Genomic DNA, 16,763 nt, shown 5'->3' on the forward strand with positions numbered 1-16,763 from the left:
CGCCTCGGCTTTCCTGCCCCGCCTCGTGTTCCTGCCCGCACTCGCCTGCCTGCTCCCCTCCCCCCGGCGGGCGCACAAGTTTCACCCTCCATTTGCTTTTCCCGGCGATTACTCTCCCCGAGTCTCCCCTTCACGCCGCGCACGACCCCTCCCCACGTTGGCGTTTTCGGATCCAGAGCCCCAGCCCCAAACTTGAGCGGCACGCCGAGCCCTCCTGGACGCCAGCCCAGAGGCTTCCCTGCTCCTGCCCGCCTGGCACGCCGCCCCGCGCCCCCGGCACCCCGGCGCACCCGCCTTCCCCAGCCCTCAGGGCCGTCTGTCCGTCCCTCCAGCCCCAGATCCTGCATCCTGGCCCCCTCCCATGCTCCTGCTGCCTGCACGGTCTCGCGCCTGCCTCCTGAGTCCCGCGCTCCTGCCGGTCCTGCCCACCCCCTTCTGTCCAGTGCGCCCCTGTCTCCTCGCCGCGTATCCTCACGCTCCACCCCTCCCGTCTCCCCAGCCCGGAGCTTCCCCGGCTGTCCTCCTGCGCCGCCGCTTCCTCCTCTCCTTGCCGGGGGTTGAAGCGGAGCTGCGGCACCCCTTTGGCGGATCGCGTGTCCCTGCCGGCCGCTGGGGCTGCCCGGCCCTCTCCCCTTTGGCCCCTGCCCGGGAAGCGAGGGGGTGAGCGGCGGGGCCCGGATTTGGCTGCGTGTTGGCCGAGTGCGACAAACAGTGAGCGCAGGCAGTGGAGGCGCCGCGGCGGCCGTGGCCGCTCGGGGCGCAGCACTAGGCAGGTGTGTGTGTCCGGGGGGGACGCGCTCCGCGAGCTCCTCGGCTGGCGACAGATTGTGCAGGAATGCAAGGAATGCACCGGGGCATAGTCCACACGGCCAGCCGCGGCTGCAGTAGCGCCTTCCCGGCCCAGCTCTCGCCGCGCAGCCGGAGGTCACCGGAGCATCTTCGGAGCTGGTGAGCCTCGCTCCGCTCTTCTCTCCTCGCCTCTCTTCATGCGGCAGAGAGGGCGGCGGAGGGGGAGCGCGGCAGTTCTGTTGGGTTTCTGCTAGCCCTTCGGCTGGTTTCTGCTGCACTGGTCTCCAGGACCGCGAATTTGGGGCCAATGGCGGTGTAGCCAAGGTTATTGATCATTGCACAAGGTTCTTGGCAAGTTTGGTTTGCAAGATTTGAATATCGCCTGGTTTTTACGAGGGTTTTCTGAAAACCTGCAGGAACGGGTGTCCAAGGTTCTTAGAGTAATGAGCTTGCAGCCGACGTATTTTAGCTTTATCAAAAAATGTCTGTTAATGCTCATGGACAGGGATGTACTGCAAGAGAGATCGTGAATGCATCACTTTGCTGTCATAAGAATTGTAATTTTTTTCTCGTCATACTGGGTTGTGTTTAGACCTCTTATAATACATAATGAATAGAAACAGAGAAGCAGTGTTTATTCAGCGATGGGACAGATAGAACTGTCTGGTACAGTTAAATTCGGGGCGTGTCAGTTACCATTGAAAGTAACACGGGGACATCACAATCATGTGTATTTCAAGATGTAATTTATTAGTTGAGGTCTGAGTTCTTTCTCTTGTTACTGAGTTTGACTGCAAAATAAATACAGCTCTACAACTTTTAATGAATAATTATTTTGTAAAATCAGTAATGATTAGTATACATTTTGGGGGAAATTTTATTTTCTTTAATGCAGAAAAGCAAATTTTTGCAAGGAGGTGCTTCTCTAGAATTGGGCTTAGATTCTTTTATTTTAAAAAAGGAAAGTAGAAGACAGCTTCTCTTTTTGAATGCAGTGTATTGCTATAGAAGTATTTTCATTTCTGGTGCCTTTGAAGCAGTTATGGAAAATGGTAGTATGAAATGAGAACCACTCGTGCAAAATAAGTGTTTCTGATGTTGAAAAGCATACTGTGTGTGCTTTTATTTGACACAGTGTGCTTTGGAGGTTGAGTTTTACTGTAAGCCTCTCCACACTTGATTATTTTGTATCAGATTCAGGAAAATAGTAAGTTGATTGTCCAGCTGTCTTCCAGCACCTACTTTGTGTGGATTAAGGGTATTGAAAAGTATAAGATGAGAGTCTTTTTTAGTTAAGGACCCAACGGAATGTGAAAAAAAAAAAAAAAAAAAAAAAAACTGTACTGGGAATGGTTGTGTCTTTTGGCTGCTACATTGTTTTTCAGGCACATCTGTAATCAGTGGACCTTCTAATTTAGAGATTTAACTCCAAATTAGAGTTAGTAACACTCTGTAGGATATTGAGAGGTGTTTGTAGATGCCAACAGGAAACTTATGTAACAATATCATATTACAGCAGAGTTTAACGTGCTTATTTGATTTGATATGAAGATTAGAAAGTAAAATCGTATTTAGTTTCTCTGCTACATTAGAAATTGAAATAACCCTTTCCCGTATATAGATAATGTATATACAGGATTGGCTGTGCAAATAGTTTTACCTGCTTCAAGTAAAGGTAGGCTTTCAGTTAGAAATATATTCTATTTGTTATAGATATTTGAAGAGAGGCAGTTTTAAACTGGTGATCGTTCAAAATTGAAAATAACGTAAACTGTGTTTTGATCAAAATAACACAAACTGTGTTTTCCCTCCCCAACCCCCACTATTATATAAGGAGAAGGTGCTGCATTTCGTGTCTTGCATGTTATACTGAAGATACTAAATTGGGGAACTAAGTGTCCAGTTATCTTAATTCTTACCTGTATTGATTTTGGAGGGAGATAGGGATCAGGGTAGTGATGGAAAGCATAAGAGAAGGTAAGCAGAAAGTAGGAGCAGTTGGCATTCATCCAGAAAAACAAAATATTTTATTGCTGCATTTATAAGCTGGATAAACCGAACCTAATTCTGCACGTAGCTCTAACATAATTTGAATTTAAAGACACTGCTACCAAACTCAGTTTAATAAAAACTTGAGCAATTTCATGACCTTGAGTATTTGGATTAAGTCTGTATCAAGTCAGAATTGCAGCTTTCTTTCTTTTCAGAGCTATACATATTGGGAAAGTAATTGTTTTGTTTGTTTGTTTTTGTTTTTTTGTGTGAGGAAGATCGGCCCTGAGCTAACATCTGCCAATCCTCCTCTTTTTGAGCAGGAAGACTGGCCCTGGGCTAACGTCTATGCCCATCTTCCTCCACTTTATATGGGATGGCGCCACAGTATGGCTTGCCAAGCGGTGCGTTGGCGCGCGCCCGGGATCCGAACCATCTAACCCCGGTCCCCGCAGTGGAGCACGCGCACTTAACCACTTGCGCCACTGGGCCGGCCCCAAGGGAAAGTAATTTTAGTTTAAACTTTTAAATTCACTTAATTTTTAAAAATCCAATTATTGCCAATTTTAAAACTAAATGATTTCCTTGCTGTTGACCAGGGATCAATCTAAATAGAATTTTCATATCCTGGATGATGCCAGTTAATTGATAAGTCCAGTCCCTCGCCTTACTGCTTTGAATTATTAAGATATTTTGAGAATGCTCTATAATCTAATGTTTCTATTTCAATCAAGAGGTAAATCCCTAATTTGCTTTATTCTAAAATGGACATCATGCTTTCATTCTTCACTGGAAGATAAAGTCGAGGTTATTCCAGGGCATAAACATCCATGGAATTTTATGTCACTTTGGGGAAGTTGCCTTCACGCCTTCAGTGTAGTGGGAGATAATTACTTCTTCAATGTGTTAAATGGTTTTGTAGTGCCTTTCCTGCACTGAAGGGGGAAGAGGAATCTGAAACATAACAGCAGTGGGCTGGATATGTTTGGAAAACTAAGTAACTATTTCACACCCAAACTGTGACTACCATAGCTGCAAACAGAGAGAGAGGAAGTAAAACTGTAAGCATACCTGGATGTAAACCTTCATATACTGCCAGTAAGTGATGATAGCTGTCAGGAGGTCATTTTGATGCCCACTGTAAGAAATATCAGGCTTTTTTTAAGGTAAGGGGATCAGGCCCTAAGTCACTAAGAACAATAATTCATGTGCTCGCTGGTTTCAGTTGAGAACTTGTACAACATTCAAATGTTGCTCACGTTGTCACTTTGATAATTCAGTGGAATTATCCTAATCTTTTGGAGGCTATGTTGCCAAACTAAATTGGGGATATTACATGATAGTGCTCTTCAATTAAACCTAGAATGCTGCAGATATCCCATTTGTCATTGGGCTAAGTTTTTTTTTTTTATGATTTAGATTTACTTTTGTTTGATATACCAATAAATGTTGGCTACATTGCTGATCATTTTATTATTCATAGTCTTGATAATATGGTTTATTATGACTCATATAGTGATTCATTGAAGATGATAAAATGTCAGATTAGATTGTAAATTTTTAATACTATAAAATATACAAATTAAAATATGGAAGCGTCTGAATTATTTAAAGTCATGTCATTGTGAAGAAGCATTTGTTATGAACTGAATAATCCCTGCTGATTGGATAGATGCCAGTCCCTGTAGGCAGATACTATATCATATAGCCCTCACATACTTCAGAATTCACAAATGAAGGGTGAGGAGAGAGGGGCCAGGGGAACCAGTAACCCTGTTGCTTCAACAGCCAAGGCATGTTTGATTTCTACAGTTATTATCTGTATTAAATATAAACTTTGTGAGTTGCAAATATCCAAGGGTGTTTATCCTGCTCTTCCTGAATCTGGATTGCCCCCCCCCCCATCACCAGTGCATCTGTCTGTTTGTAGAGGCAGAGAAAGCCCCTTTTCAGGGGCCACTTACAGTCAGCCCTTGGTATCCGAGGGATTCAACCAACCGCGGTTGCGAAACCCATGGATAAGGAGCGCTGACTGTGTTCATTGTAGTGTGGCATTTTATATAAGTGACTTGAGCATCTGTGGATTTTGGTATCCGCGGGGGTTCCTTGAACCAATCCCCCATGGATACCGAGGGATGATTGTACATAGAGTATAGACGTTGGTGCCTAGTGTTCCGGGTTGAATTTAGAGCGAATGTAGGTTTTTGTCATAAAAATGGTGTTATGTATGAAAGTTAGGTAAAAAGTGTAGCTGAAGTGGGGATATCAGGGTACTATGCAGGCTTTGGGGGCCTGGCCTGGAGCTTGAAATACAGTTTTTCATAGACACCCACAACCCAGTTACAAATAGACTTTTAAAACACTGGGTAGGTGGCGTCTGAAATTCTGGTCCACTATAAGCTGTCTCTTAAATTGCAAACATGAGAGGGAGGTGAAAAGCACCCTAAACTAGAATTAGGAGCTCTGCCTCGAAACCTTATGACCTCAACAAACCACCTAACATTTGGGTCATAGCTTCCTCCTTTTAAAAATGCAGGGTTTGGATTGACTTGGTCTAAGATATATTTCAGCTCAAGATTCCCAAAGTCCTTGGTGTCTTTTTTATTTCTTTTTAAGAAGAGAAGTTTTCCTAAACATTTGTGTATATAATCAGTCCTGTTCCCCCTCCTACATCAAATCATAGCAACAAGCAAGTTGGGATTCTCTTGAGACTTTTGAATCTCCATCATGTTCATCTTAAATAGTTTTCTCTTTTTTATAACAATACCATTTTGGGAAATGAGGGGAAGGGATTAAAGCATATACTCTTTTCAAGGTCTTATGGTCTACCCCCACCCTAGTCCAAGATTAACCATGGTAGTTTAGGCCAGGGAAAGTCCTTGGGATTTCACCTTCACACTGATTGAAGCCCATGAGAAGTTTATTAAGGCAGTGAGGTGCTGTGGTTAGCAGCCAGACTGTCAGTTCAGTTCTGTTACTTCTATTTGCTAGGTGTGTAACTTGGTAAGTTATATAATCTCTCTGGATCTCATTTTGCTCATCTTTGAAACAGAATGATAAACATACCCACCTCATATGATTGTTGTGAGGACTAAAGGAGTTAACGCATGTAAAGCACTTACAACAGGGCCTAGCTCAGAGCCAGCACTTAATACATTCAAGTCGTTATTTTTACTCGTACATTGTGTTACTTGATGATGCTTTCTGTAGCATCTACTGTATGCCAGGCAAATTATTGGCTTGCTTTCTATGATCTTAGTCAATATGATGATGAATCTAAACAGGATATTTCAGGGAGGAAATAAGCTACTAAAGGTAAATTATAATGAGTTTGATAGTTTGCACGAGATTGCCTGTAAGGAAGAGAATCCAGCAAAATAAATCAAATAAGGGCCTTTTTTAAAAGGAAAGTTATAGCTTCTTTATGTAGGCAATACTTAGAGGCATGTAAACACAGCAAACCAACACATGTACGAGGTTTGGGTAAATATACTTTAATAAACTGTTAGATTGAAAAGGTGGAGACTGATAGTATTATATTACAGGCGCTAGAGTGGAAACACTTGCAAAATGTAAAGCATACTTTTTAAATATGTATACAACTATTGCATTTGTAGTTCTAAGTAGTAGTCATTTTATACAATGTCTTTCCTAGTCAATACATGAAGAAAGTGTTAGAAAGTCTTAATCACTTATGGACTAAAATGCAGCTTGTATATTAACTCTTCAAACTTTCTTTTCTGTGCAAAATTAGTCACACTTGAAATTGGCGGGAAACTGTCAAAGCAAGAAAGACTAGAAGAGAAGTTTGAAAGATACTTGATGTAAACCAACAGACAATGGTTTAATGGATATCAAGAGGCTTTAGTTCTAGTCCTGGCTGTGCTACTAAGCAGGTGTATGTCCCATGAGGAAGTCATTTAACTCCTCCGGGGTCTAGTTTTCTCATCTGTGAAATGAAGGAGTTAGACTAGATTCTCTCTAGAGTGCTTCTAGTACTTATATTTCATGACTCTTAGAACATCAAGCATTCTCATTCCGTTATATTTTTTCCTCAGCAAGAATGTACCATCTTCTCCTCAAGAATTTATTACAATTTACCCTCCAGATAAGGGAAGAAAATTGAAGTTGTATGCCTAAAGTGCTCAGCTCCTGAAAATATAAGTGTTGCAGGCAGACAAACATTTGACTCCATAATGGCTGAGTCAGTGGCTACCCTCTTGGACTCATTTGTTAACAGCCAGTCTGCTGTGCATATTTGAGGCTTAACTCCTGATTGAGACTAAATTTTCCAGCAGTTGGATAGAAACAGAAGGGGGGAATTAGGGTAGTGGTTAGAGGGGGCTAGTCTTGTTAAAATGAGAAAGACCCACTTACCACTTGCTTTGGTTTGATTTGTCCTCAAAGAAATGAATAAATTAAACTGAGACAGAGTTGTTCTTCTGAAAACATGTTGCTTTTCCATGACCACTTTATGTTCATAGGAACTCACTGATCCATATGTCATTATAGAATATAAATACTTTTAATTTAACTCGGATTTTTGCATGCAGACAACCTACCAGTGTTCAGAAATTGTGATGGATTTCAACAGGATGATATTTTACTTGGATTTGTGCTCTTGGATTTGTGTTTTTAAAAAAAAGCAATTAAAAAATCTAATGAAGAGAGTTTCTTTTAGATCCTGCTCTGCCCCACAAAGAGAAAAAGAAAAATCTCTATAGAACTTACATATGTATACATCCAGAAACAGTTTAAAAATAGTGAGATTGGCTGTATTCCTTTTGCAATAAGTACATTATTTTCAAAAAGGAGAATCACTTATACTACTAATGTATGCAATATTAAATGAATTCTCAGTGTCGTGATCAAAGTAAACGCTTGAATGTACTCTTCAGGTTCCATACCTTCACGAGAATTGTAAACACTCCTGTAAACTGGAAACCAGTAATAACCACTTTGCAGTGAAGTGCATCATGTTTTCTGACACCTATACCCTGGATTGAATGGGAAACAAGGGCTGATCTAGTTAGATGTAACTTCTTATTCCTGAGTGCCACCAGGTGTCCAAGCAAGGGGACTGAACACAATTATGCTTCAGATACTTGCTGGACTCCTACTGTGTGTGAAGTGTTGTGTTTTGTTTTGGATACTTCTTATTTTAAAAGATAGGTGCTTCATTTTAGTTCTGTTAAATCAACACTCATTAGTCCCCTGCCCTGTATCAGACTCTGTGCTAGCCCTCGTGGCCAAAAACTGATTCTCCCAAGTGTTTTAGAGTCTGTGCTGGATTCAGTATTGAGAGTCTCCATCTTTGAGGAGTCTGCGATTAATTTTACAATCTAGTTGGGAAAGGTAAGACACGTGAACTGGAAAGAATTGTCCTAGAAAACTCTGGTATATAAATAAATATGCAAAATTGTTCTCTAAGTGTTCAAGATGAGCTGTAAAATGACTTGTATTAACTAGGTTTTAGCTAAACCTACTTTTTAGGTGTGTGTTGTTACCTTGTCAGAATCTAGATAGACAGCTGTGTTAACCACTATCAGTGGCTTTCTTTGGAAAAAGCCTGCGTCTGAAAAGGTACTCTTTACCACCAATAAGACAGTGATTTCAGAAAAGGTTTTAATCATGAGCTTGATTATTTTGGTTATATTTCCTGAAATACTTTACCACATAGCCTGTGTAAAATAATATTGATCTCAATGAAAATGCATTATTTATGAAGAACATAATTTATGGTTCAAGACTTGCCATTTTAAGTAAGTTCTTATTTCCATTTTCATACAGCAGTACTTTGGTTTATTGTGTTTTGTGCTTTTCTTTATTCTTTGTGCAGTTTATATGCCTTTATAAGTCCAAACTTATCTATTATTGAAAACATTCCCTTCTGTTATGAATAAGCAGGAGAATGTTTTGAAAATCTCTTGTGACCTCTGCTAGAATAAATGGTCTCATTGAATCTTACCTTGAATCTCAGACTAATGCACTGATGGGAATTTTCCACTTATTGTTTGTTTGTCAATGACTGAATAAGCAACAAAGTCAGTTTTTAAAAAGCACTGAAAAAGGAATCAGAATACCCAACTGGACTTTCACAAGAACTGCTATGATTTTGAGACCCGTGATAAACAACTCAGCTGTTAAATGTCAAACTCAGACTGTTAGCAGATGAAAAATGTGTGTCAGTCTGAAATCTTTGGACAGTATATTGGCAGGTGTCAGTTTTCCAAAATATTGTTTGTGGGTCACTTGTTCGGAACTCTGAATACAGTTTTCCTTAGAAGCAGCATAAATTCGTAAATCCACCATCCTAAGATGTTACTGGAGTATATCAGTTCTGTGTTCCCATGGCCTCCTTCTCTGAGATAGTCTACACCAGGGATTTTATCTTTTTGTATGACTTAGTCTTGACCTCTAGTCTTTTTATTTATTTACTTTTTGTGTGGAAAACCAGCCCTGAGCTAACATCCGATCCCAATCCTCCTCCTTTTGCTGAGGAAGACTGGCCCTGGCCTAACATCTTGCCCATCTTCCTCCACTTTATATGGGACACCACCACAGCATGGCTTGACAAGCAGTGCATCGGTGCATGCCCGGGATCCGAACCTGCGAACCCTGGGCTGCCGAAGCAGAGCGCGAGCACTTAACCGCTGTGCCACCAGGCCCGCCCCACCTTTAGTCTTTTTTTTTTTTTTTTTTTTTTTGTGAGGAAGATCAGCCCTGAGCCAACATCCATGCTAATCCTCCTCTTTTTGCTGAGGAGGACCGGCTCTGAGCTAACTAACATCTATTGCCAATCCTCCCCTTTTTTTTTTCCCCAATGCCCCAGTAGGTAGTTGTATGTCGTAGTTGCACATCCTTCTAGTTACTGCATGTGGGACGCAGCCTCAGCATGGCCGGAGAAGCGGTGCGTCAGTGCCCGCCCAGGATCCGAACCCAGGCTGCCGGTAGCCGAGTGCGCACACTTAACCGCTAAGCCACGGGGCCGGCCCACCTCTAGTCTTTTTAGATACCTTAAATGAATGAATGAGTTCTACATTTCAGTCTTGGAATACCTTCGTCTACTACTCTTGGATATACTTCTCTCTGCCAAATACCAGCCCTCTTTCTTTTTGTAAACTAATTTGGTAAACTTTTTGGTGTTAGACCCTCAAAATTTTTTATCATGTATGTTTTGTTGGAAAAACTGCATTCTGCTGTATAAAAGAATTACCTTTGTAATACAACTTGCTAGATAATTTATTATATCAAACTCCTTACTAAAAAACACTAATTAGAAGATTTTAAACAGATTGATTCATATTCATTTTAACCTTAATTGCCTGGATTATTACTATGGTGAGATAAATTTTTACATAGGACTCTGTCTCAAACTATTAATATGCAGCTGTCAAGCACCAAACCAGCTTGGCCAGGCTTTGGCAGTATGACATGGTGCGAACTTTCTGTGTCCTTGCCTTTTGGGAATTAGTAATACCTTTCGTATACTCTGCTGATGAATTGAGGTCAAAAGTAGATGTAATTTTAAGCACATGAGGTTTTTCAAAGGAAAAATGTTACTAAAATAATACAAGTATAATTAGTACTGTAAAATTACATAAACATTAAAAGTAATAAAATGGGAAATTTCATAGCTTGTTTTGACCCAATGGGTGCAGCAAACCTTTGTTTAGTTTTAATAGTATAGTTGGAAATAGTCTTAAACATTTTGGTGGTTCCTCACCCAACCTCAAGTAATCACTGTGATAAAATTTGAACAAACTACAATTTTTAAAAATTAAACTTTCAGTTGTGAGATGATTATGAATTCACATGCAGTTATAAGAAATCATACAGAGATCCTGTGTACTCTTTACCCAGTTTCCCCCAGCGGTAACGTCTTGCAGAGCTATAGTACAGTGTCACAAGCAGGATATTGACATTGATACAATCAAGATACAGAACATCATCATCACAAGGGTCCCTCATGTTGCCCTTTTATAGCCACACCCTCCACTTCTCTTCCACCGTCACCACCTCCTTAATCCCAGCAACCACTAATCATCCTCCATTTCTGTAATTTTGTCATTTTAAGAATACTATGTAAATGGAATCACACAGTAACTTTGAAGTTTTATTTTGTTTTTCTTTTTCACTGAACATAATTCTTTAGAGATTCATCTAGGTTGTTATGTGTATCAATATTCTTTTCTGTTTTATTGCTGAGTAGTACTCCATAATAGGGATGTACCACAGTTTAACTGTTTACCTGTTGAAGGACATCTGGGTTATTTTCAATGTATTATTTCAGCTTACAAATAGAGCTGCTATAAGTATCTGTGTACAGGTTTTTGTGTTATCATAACACATTTCTCTAGGGGAAATGCCCAAGAATGTAATTGCTGGGTTAAATTATTTTTTAAAGCTTTCTGTCTGTAGTTATACAGTGAATTACACGAGACTTCAATAATATAAAAGTTAGATTTCTAGTTTTGGTCAATTATGAAAACTTGTCTATAAAATCAAGTCTTTTATCTTTTGTTACTGTTTTACAAACACTACCTCCTATGAGTTTATCTTGTTTTTAGCAAAACGCCATCACTGATTTTAACTGGAATTCGTGCAGTTGCTTTGTAGCTTGACTTCAGGGTTTGTTTGTTTCCTTTATGTTTTGTTTTGTTTTAGACAGCAGGTATATTTAATTTCCAATAACAATACTGTATTTTAAAATGTAATTGTTAATATTGCTTGCTCAGAATTTCGCCTATATACAATGTAAACATTTGTAGGTAATATTCTTGCAAAAAAAAGTTTATTGTCTGCCATGCTAACAGGCAAAGTGGGGATGTAAAATGAAGACAGTATCCTCGTATGTGATTGGAGTCGATCCAGTTGTCAGGTGGAAGCCAACAAGCATACATGAAACCCTTTTTTTTTTTTTTTTTGGAGGAAGATCAGCCCTGAGCTAACATCCATGCTAATCCTCCTCTTTCTGCTGAGGAAGACCGGCTCTGAGCTAACATCTATTGCCGATCCTCCTCCTTCCCCCGCCCCCCAAAGCCCCAGCAGATAGTTATACGTCATAGTTGCATATCCTTCTAGTTGCCGTATGTGGGACACGGCCCCAGCATGGCCGGAGAAGAGGTGCGTCGGTGCGCGCCCGGGATCCGAACTCGGGCCGCCAGCAGCGGAGCGCGTGCACTTAACCGCTAAGCCACAGGGCCGGCCCACATGATACTTTTAAAAGCAAAGAATCTTCTTTCTTTCCTAAAAGAGAAGACATTTTCTAAAGCACAATTCTCTCATTTTCCCCCCAGTTTTTCTCCTGCTTTTTGCATGATTATTGTAAACAATTTCTGCCAGAGAAAAAGGTTGAAATTATGTCTGGCCTAGATAAGGTCTTCACAAATGATAATTTGATTTGTTTTTGTTAATGTTCTTTCTACCTTGAATGTCAAATATGTTTCTTTTCATACTTTAAAATACCACTAGATCATTTAATTAGTTTTATATCTTGTTCTGTATTGCTTATGTTTATTCTAATATTTTTGTCAATGCTTTTAGCATTCATAGTCTTCTGAAATCATAGCTGAGAAGACAGTTGATGACTATGATTAATCCTAAAATATAGCTTATACGGTAACATTCTTTAACACTGTGCTTTTAAGGATTTGATCCTCTCTATATATGTGAATGATGTAACCTCAGCGACCTTTAATTTCACAGAAATATGAGCTTCCCAACAAGTTATATATTTCCTGAAGGCTTTTCTGTAGCTAACTAGTATGCGCTTCTCTGCCTGGTGAGCCCGTGGTTTTTTCCTTCAAGGTCTGCCTCAATGACCCCTTCTTAGCGAAGGCTTCATTGGCCCTTCTCTCCACATTTAAACCTTCCCACCTGTGCTTCTTAGCACTTTGCACAAAACTCTGCCACAAACACATGTCACACTGTGTTCGAGTTGTTTCTGTGTCTGTGTTCCTGGCTATGTTGTGAGCCCTGCCCGGTTTAGAACTGTGTCACAGCCATCATTGTAACTGTCTCACCTAGCAGTGTGCCTGAACATATATTAAGGACCAGGTGCCTGTTTTGGGTGAATGAATAATTAAATACTTTGTTTATAACCTTGGTTGTCCCTCGCTCCTCTAACCTTCCGTGACTCCCCATTGTTTACCCTGCAGGGCTGCTTCAAACTCCATAGATATGTACCCTTCACAGTCAAATCCCAATTACTTTCCTCCCTGAACCTTCCCCGTCAGCAAAACTCATTTCTACTCACTGTTCCCTACCTCCTTGCACTCAAGGTTTAAATACTTGCAGTCCTCCAAGACATAGTTCAAATCCTCGTGTGTGTGAGTGACCTTCTTGGAACACTCTGGCTAACAGTCATCTCTCTTTCTCCAAATGGCTTTATTTGTTCTTTGGCTTTTAATGATGAACTCCCCATGGTGGGTTTCTATTGTATTGGACTGTGAATTTGTACTGGTTAACTTTTCTCTTGTCTCTTTCCTCCAAGTAGATTGTAGTTTCTTGAAGGAAGGGTCCTTGTCTTGTACATTTCCTGTCCCAAGTGACACATTTCAGGTAGAGGTCACTCAGGAAGTAGAGGTTGTACCTGTTGGTGATGTTGGAGGGCAAGGTCAGCCTCTAATTTAGGGATACTGAGATGTACACAAAAAGGCAGTCTCTCATTTGTTCTTTTTTCAAATTAATAGTTGTTCGTGAAGCACCTAATATGTGCCAGTCTTTGGTATATATTTAGATATTTTGGACCTATATATAAAGATCTGTATATATCTAAATATAAAAATATTTAGATATTTTGGAGCTCTCACTTGCCAAATAAGCTACATCAAAGTGAAATTTTAATGGTTTGTTTTTAAAGACCCTGTTTGCCAAATGAGCTATATTCAGTGGATTTTGCTTCTCTAAGTTGTTGTCTTTTATTTTTATTATAGTACTATCCCATATTGAAAAGAGTGCAGCTGGCTGAGAAAACAAAATTTTATCTCTTGAAATTTTTATTTTTAACAATGAAAAGATTATATGTTTCTGAAGCTACAGAGTTGTGATGTCCAATATGGTAGCCACTGACCACATGGGCTATTTAAATTTTTAAATTAAAAATTCTGTTTCGGGGCCGGCCTGGTGGCGCAGCAGTTAAGAGAGCGCACTCCGCTGCTGCAGCCCAGGGTTCGCAGGTTCGGATCCCAGGATCCCAGGCTCGGATCCCAGGATCCCAGGCTCACACCGACGCACCTCTTGTCAAGCCATGCTGTGGTGGCATCCCATATAAAGTGGAGGAAGATGGGCATGGATGTTAGCCCAGGGCCAGTCTTCCTCAGCAAAAAGAGGAGGATTGGCAGATGTTAGCTCAGGGCTGATCTTCCTCACTAAATAAATAAATAAATAAATAAAATAGTAAAATTGTAGATGCTTTTAGAGTAACAAAGCAAAATAACATAGGTTCACAGTTTCCAAAGCATTTATGTTAGTATTCATTTAATCATTCTAATAACTATAAAATACGTGATATGCTACCTTTGTTTCACAAACAAGGAAATTATAAGTAAAAGTCACAGTGAAGAATAAAAAGAATCATTAACTCTTAAATGGTATTAAAATCTATAAATTCAGTTTGTGATTCAGTTCTTCATACTGAAGCAAAATAGTTGCTATTTAGTAGTTAGTAAATATTCGATTAATGAATTATAGAAAGCATTTGGTGTACAAGAATGTGTGATATTATTTTTACTTAAAATCTCAAGTTAAAAAAAATCTCTTTTGGGCTTTTCTTTTGAAATTTTCAATGGAATTCAATGGATTCTAGTTAAGCATTTATTTCCAAGGCCCAGTGCTAAGTGTGGGGAGGGATGTGGAAAAGGCCTAGTCCCTTTTGTTATGTCCTACGCTAAGGACATTAGCTCTGAGAAGTGATGTTATAGTAGCACTTGAGCCTCAGAGATCCCAGAAATGTCATTACCGATGACAGAAAGGCTTGATCGTCTTCATCATTGTAGCAACATCAGGTCTGCCAGAGCCTTTTACCCTCCTCCCGTCCATCTGTGTCCTGAGACCTGTGGGGCAGCAAATGTAGAAATGGCAGCGTGATTGATTGTCCTCAAGAAGCGTGGATTAAAACTTTTCCATAATTCTGGCGATAAAAAGAAGGAAAACAATTGTACTGAACATGTTTGATTTGCACTTTTGCTTTGAAAATTAAAATTAAAAGCTTCCAGAACACATAGAAATTTGAGTATACAGAGTAAGTTAATCCACATGTGAAATATAATTCATTTAGTATGTAGAGTATCACGTTGCTTCATAATCACAGGAAATCAAAGCAGAGTCCTCCCCCTTCCCTTATTTTCTTTTAATGCTGACCTAAGACACAGAAATTTCATCTGATTTTAAGACTTCCATAAACTAGCTTCAAAGCAAAAAAATATGCTGACGTACAATTTGAGTTGCTTTAAATGAATATATCTTAACATTTCATGTTTTAAGTATTTAACATACAGAAATCTGTGCTACAGCTTATGGTCTTATTTTTCACTGCTTCTAAGACCCTCCTCACAGGGAAAGTATAGGCTGTAACTAGTATGCAGCCTTCCTGCACTAGACGGAGACTTCCCTGTCTCCGTCTGACTCTACGTGGTTGTAAAGACATTAGAACTGATGGAGTCAGTCTGCAGGTAGTTTTTCATTCACCTTTTTTGGATTCATTTTAATTTTCAGTTTTGTACTGAGCTTCTTAAAGCTTTTGAGAGCAAAGAAAGCTGAGGAAGAATACATTTTCACTCTATATCTTTTAGAAACCGTTGGATAAGATATATTTAAGTTTTGGTTATCTGTAGAATGAGACTGAATAATTTAAGCATGTTTAATTTTTCAATAATCAGAAGTGTTTAAATGCCTTTGTTAAGTTTAATTAAACTTATCTTAAAGTATTATCTAAAATGGATAATCTAAGGTATTATCTAAAATGGAATTACAGTTCAATGATTAGTGCTTCTTTTCTTTGAAATAATGCTTAGTTCAATAAATGGCAGTTAATAGAGAAGGAAATTATCCTGGTTTTGTAACTGTGAATAAGAATGGAGAAATACTAAAACAGGCATTCATTGATATTTAGGTTGGATGCTACTGCTTGTGTCAAATCAACTAGAAGAAGAGATGAATCTTCCTTCCAGTGTGTCTGCTCTCATATGTGTGATGAGCTTCTGTTACTGCAGTGATGTGCACAATTTGAAATAAAGCACAATTCTTCATGTCAGCACTTGAAGGCTTTTTTTGACAATGAGCAAAATGTTAGACATTTCAGTGTGAATAGCTCTCATGATCCAGAAAATACGAGCAGACAATTTAATTGTTCTTGACTGTAAAAATTAAATCTGATACTAAATTTAATCCAGGCATCTATTCATGTAGGATTTTTTCCCTTATTTTAAACCAAAAAAAATTAGACTTGCATGTCTAAGCAACTTCATTGATGTAACATTCAGAAGAAAATTCATACTAAGTGATTTATAACCCATCCTCCTTACTCCCCAATTATTATTAATCCTATTCTTTGATTTTCCTCACTCAATCCATAACCATGCTTAACTTCATCTTTAAACTTTTCTTCCACCACAGCCCTCTCTTGGGTTGTAATTTTCTCTCTTCACCTCCAATGCCCTCCCTTGAGGGCTCCATAGTGTTGAGGAGGGGCTTAGGCTGGTGGCCTGACTGAAGCATGGGACCGGGGTCTTTAAGCTCTGTGTGTAACAAGCATGCTGTTTTTAAGTTCGACTGTTCATAAAATAGGGTGACTTAGCTATACTGACCGAAATTCACAGCTGCGTTGGGCTTTCACTAGTGCGCTAAGACAGGGGTTTTATTTAGCCCTTGCCTCTGCAGTTTAAGCCTTTTGTTCTCAGTAGAGAGAGGAAAGAAGAAGCCAGGTAAGATTTTGTGCTTTTCCCACGGTGGCTGCTGTTCCTCTCTCCCTGAGGCCTGCG

General features: G+C 39.7%; 1 protein-coding gene across 3 annotated transcripts in view; it reads left to right on the plus strand.

Moving 5' to 3' along the window:
* The window catches only part of PKP4 (plakophilin 4), a 241,542-nt gene that overhangs the window by 266 nt on the left and 224,513 nt on the right, over window positions 1-16,763 (plus strand). The window contains exon 1 of one of the 3 annotated variants that reach the window (XM_087435241.1): window positions 930-948. The exons of the other annotated variants lie outside the window; for them this stretch is intronic. The gene's annotated coding sequence lies outside the window, so the exon portion shown is untranslated. Of the gene's footprint in view, window positions 1-929; window positions 949-16,763 lie in introns of those variants that run through there. 3 annotated transcript variants of the gene reach the window in all.

Source organism: Ceratotherium simum, chromosome 9, assembly GCF_057802395.1.
Source record: "Ceratotherium simum simum isolate JZ-2026a chromosome 9, ASM5780239v1, whole genome shotgun sequence".
NCBI classification, from domain to species: Eukaryota; Metazoa; Chordata; class Mammalia; order Perissodactyla; family Rhinocerotidae; genus Ceratotherium; species Ceratotherium simum.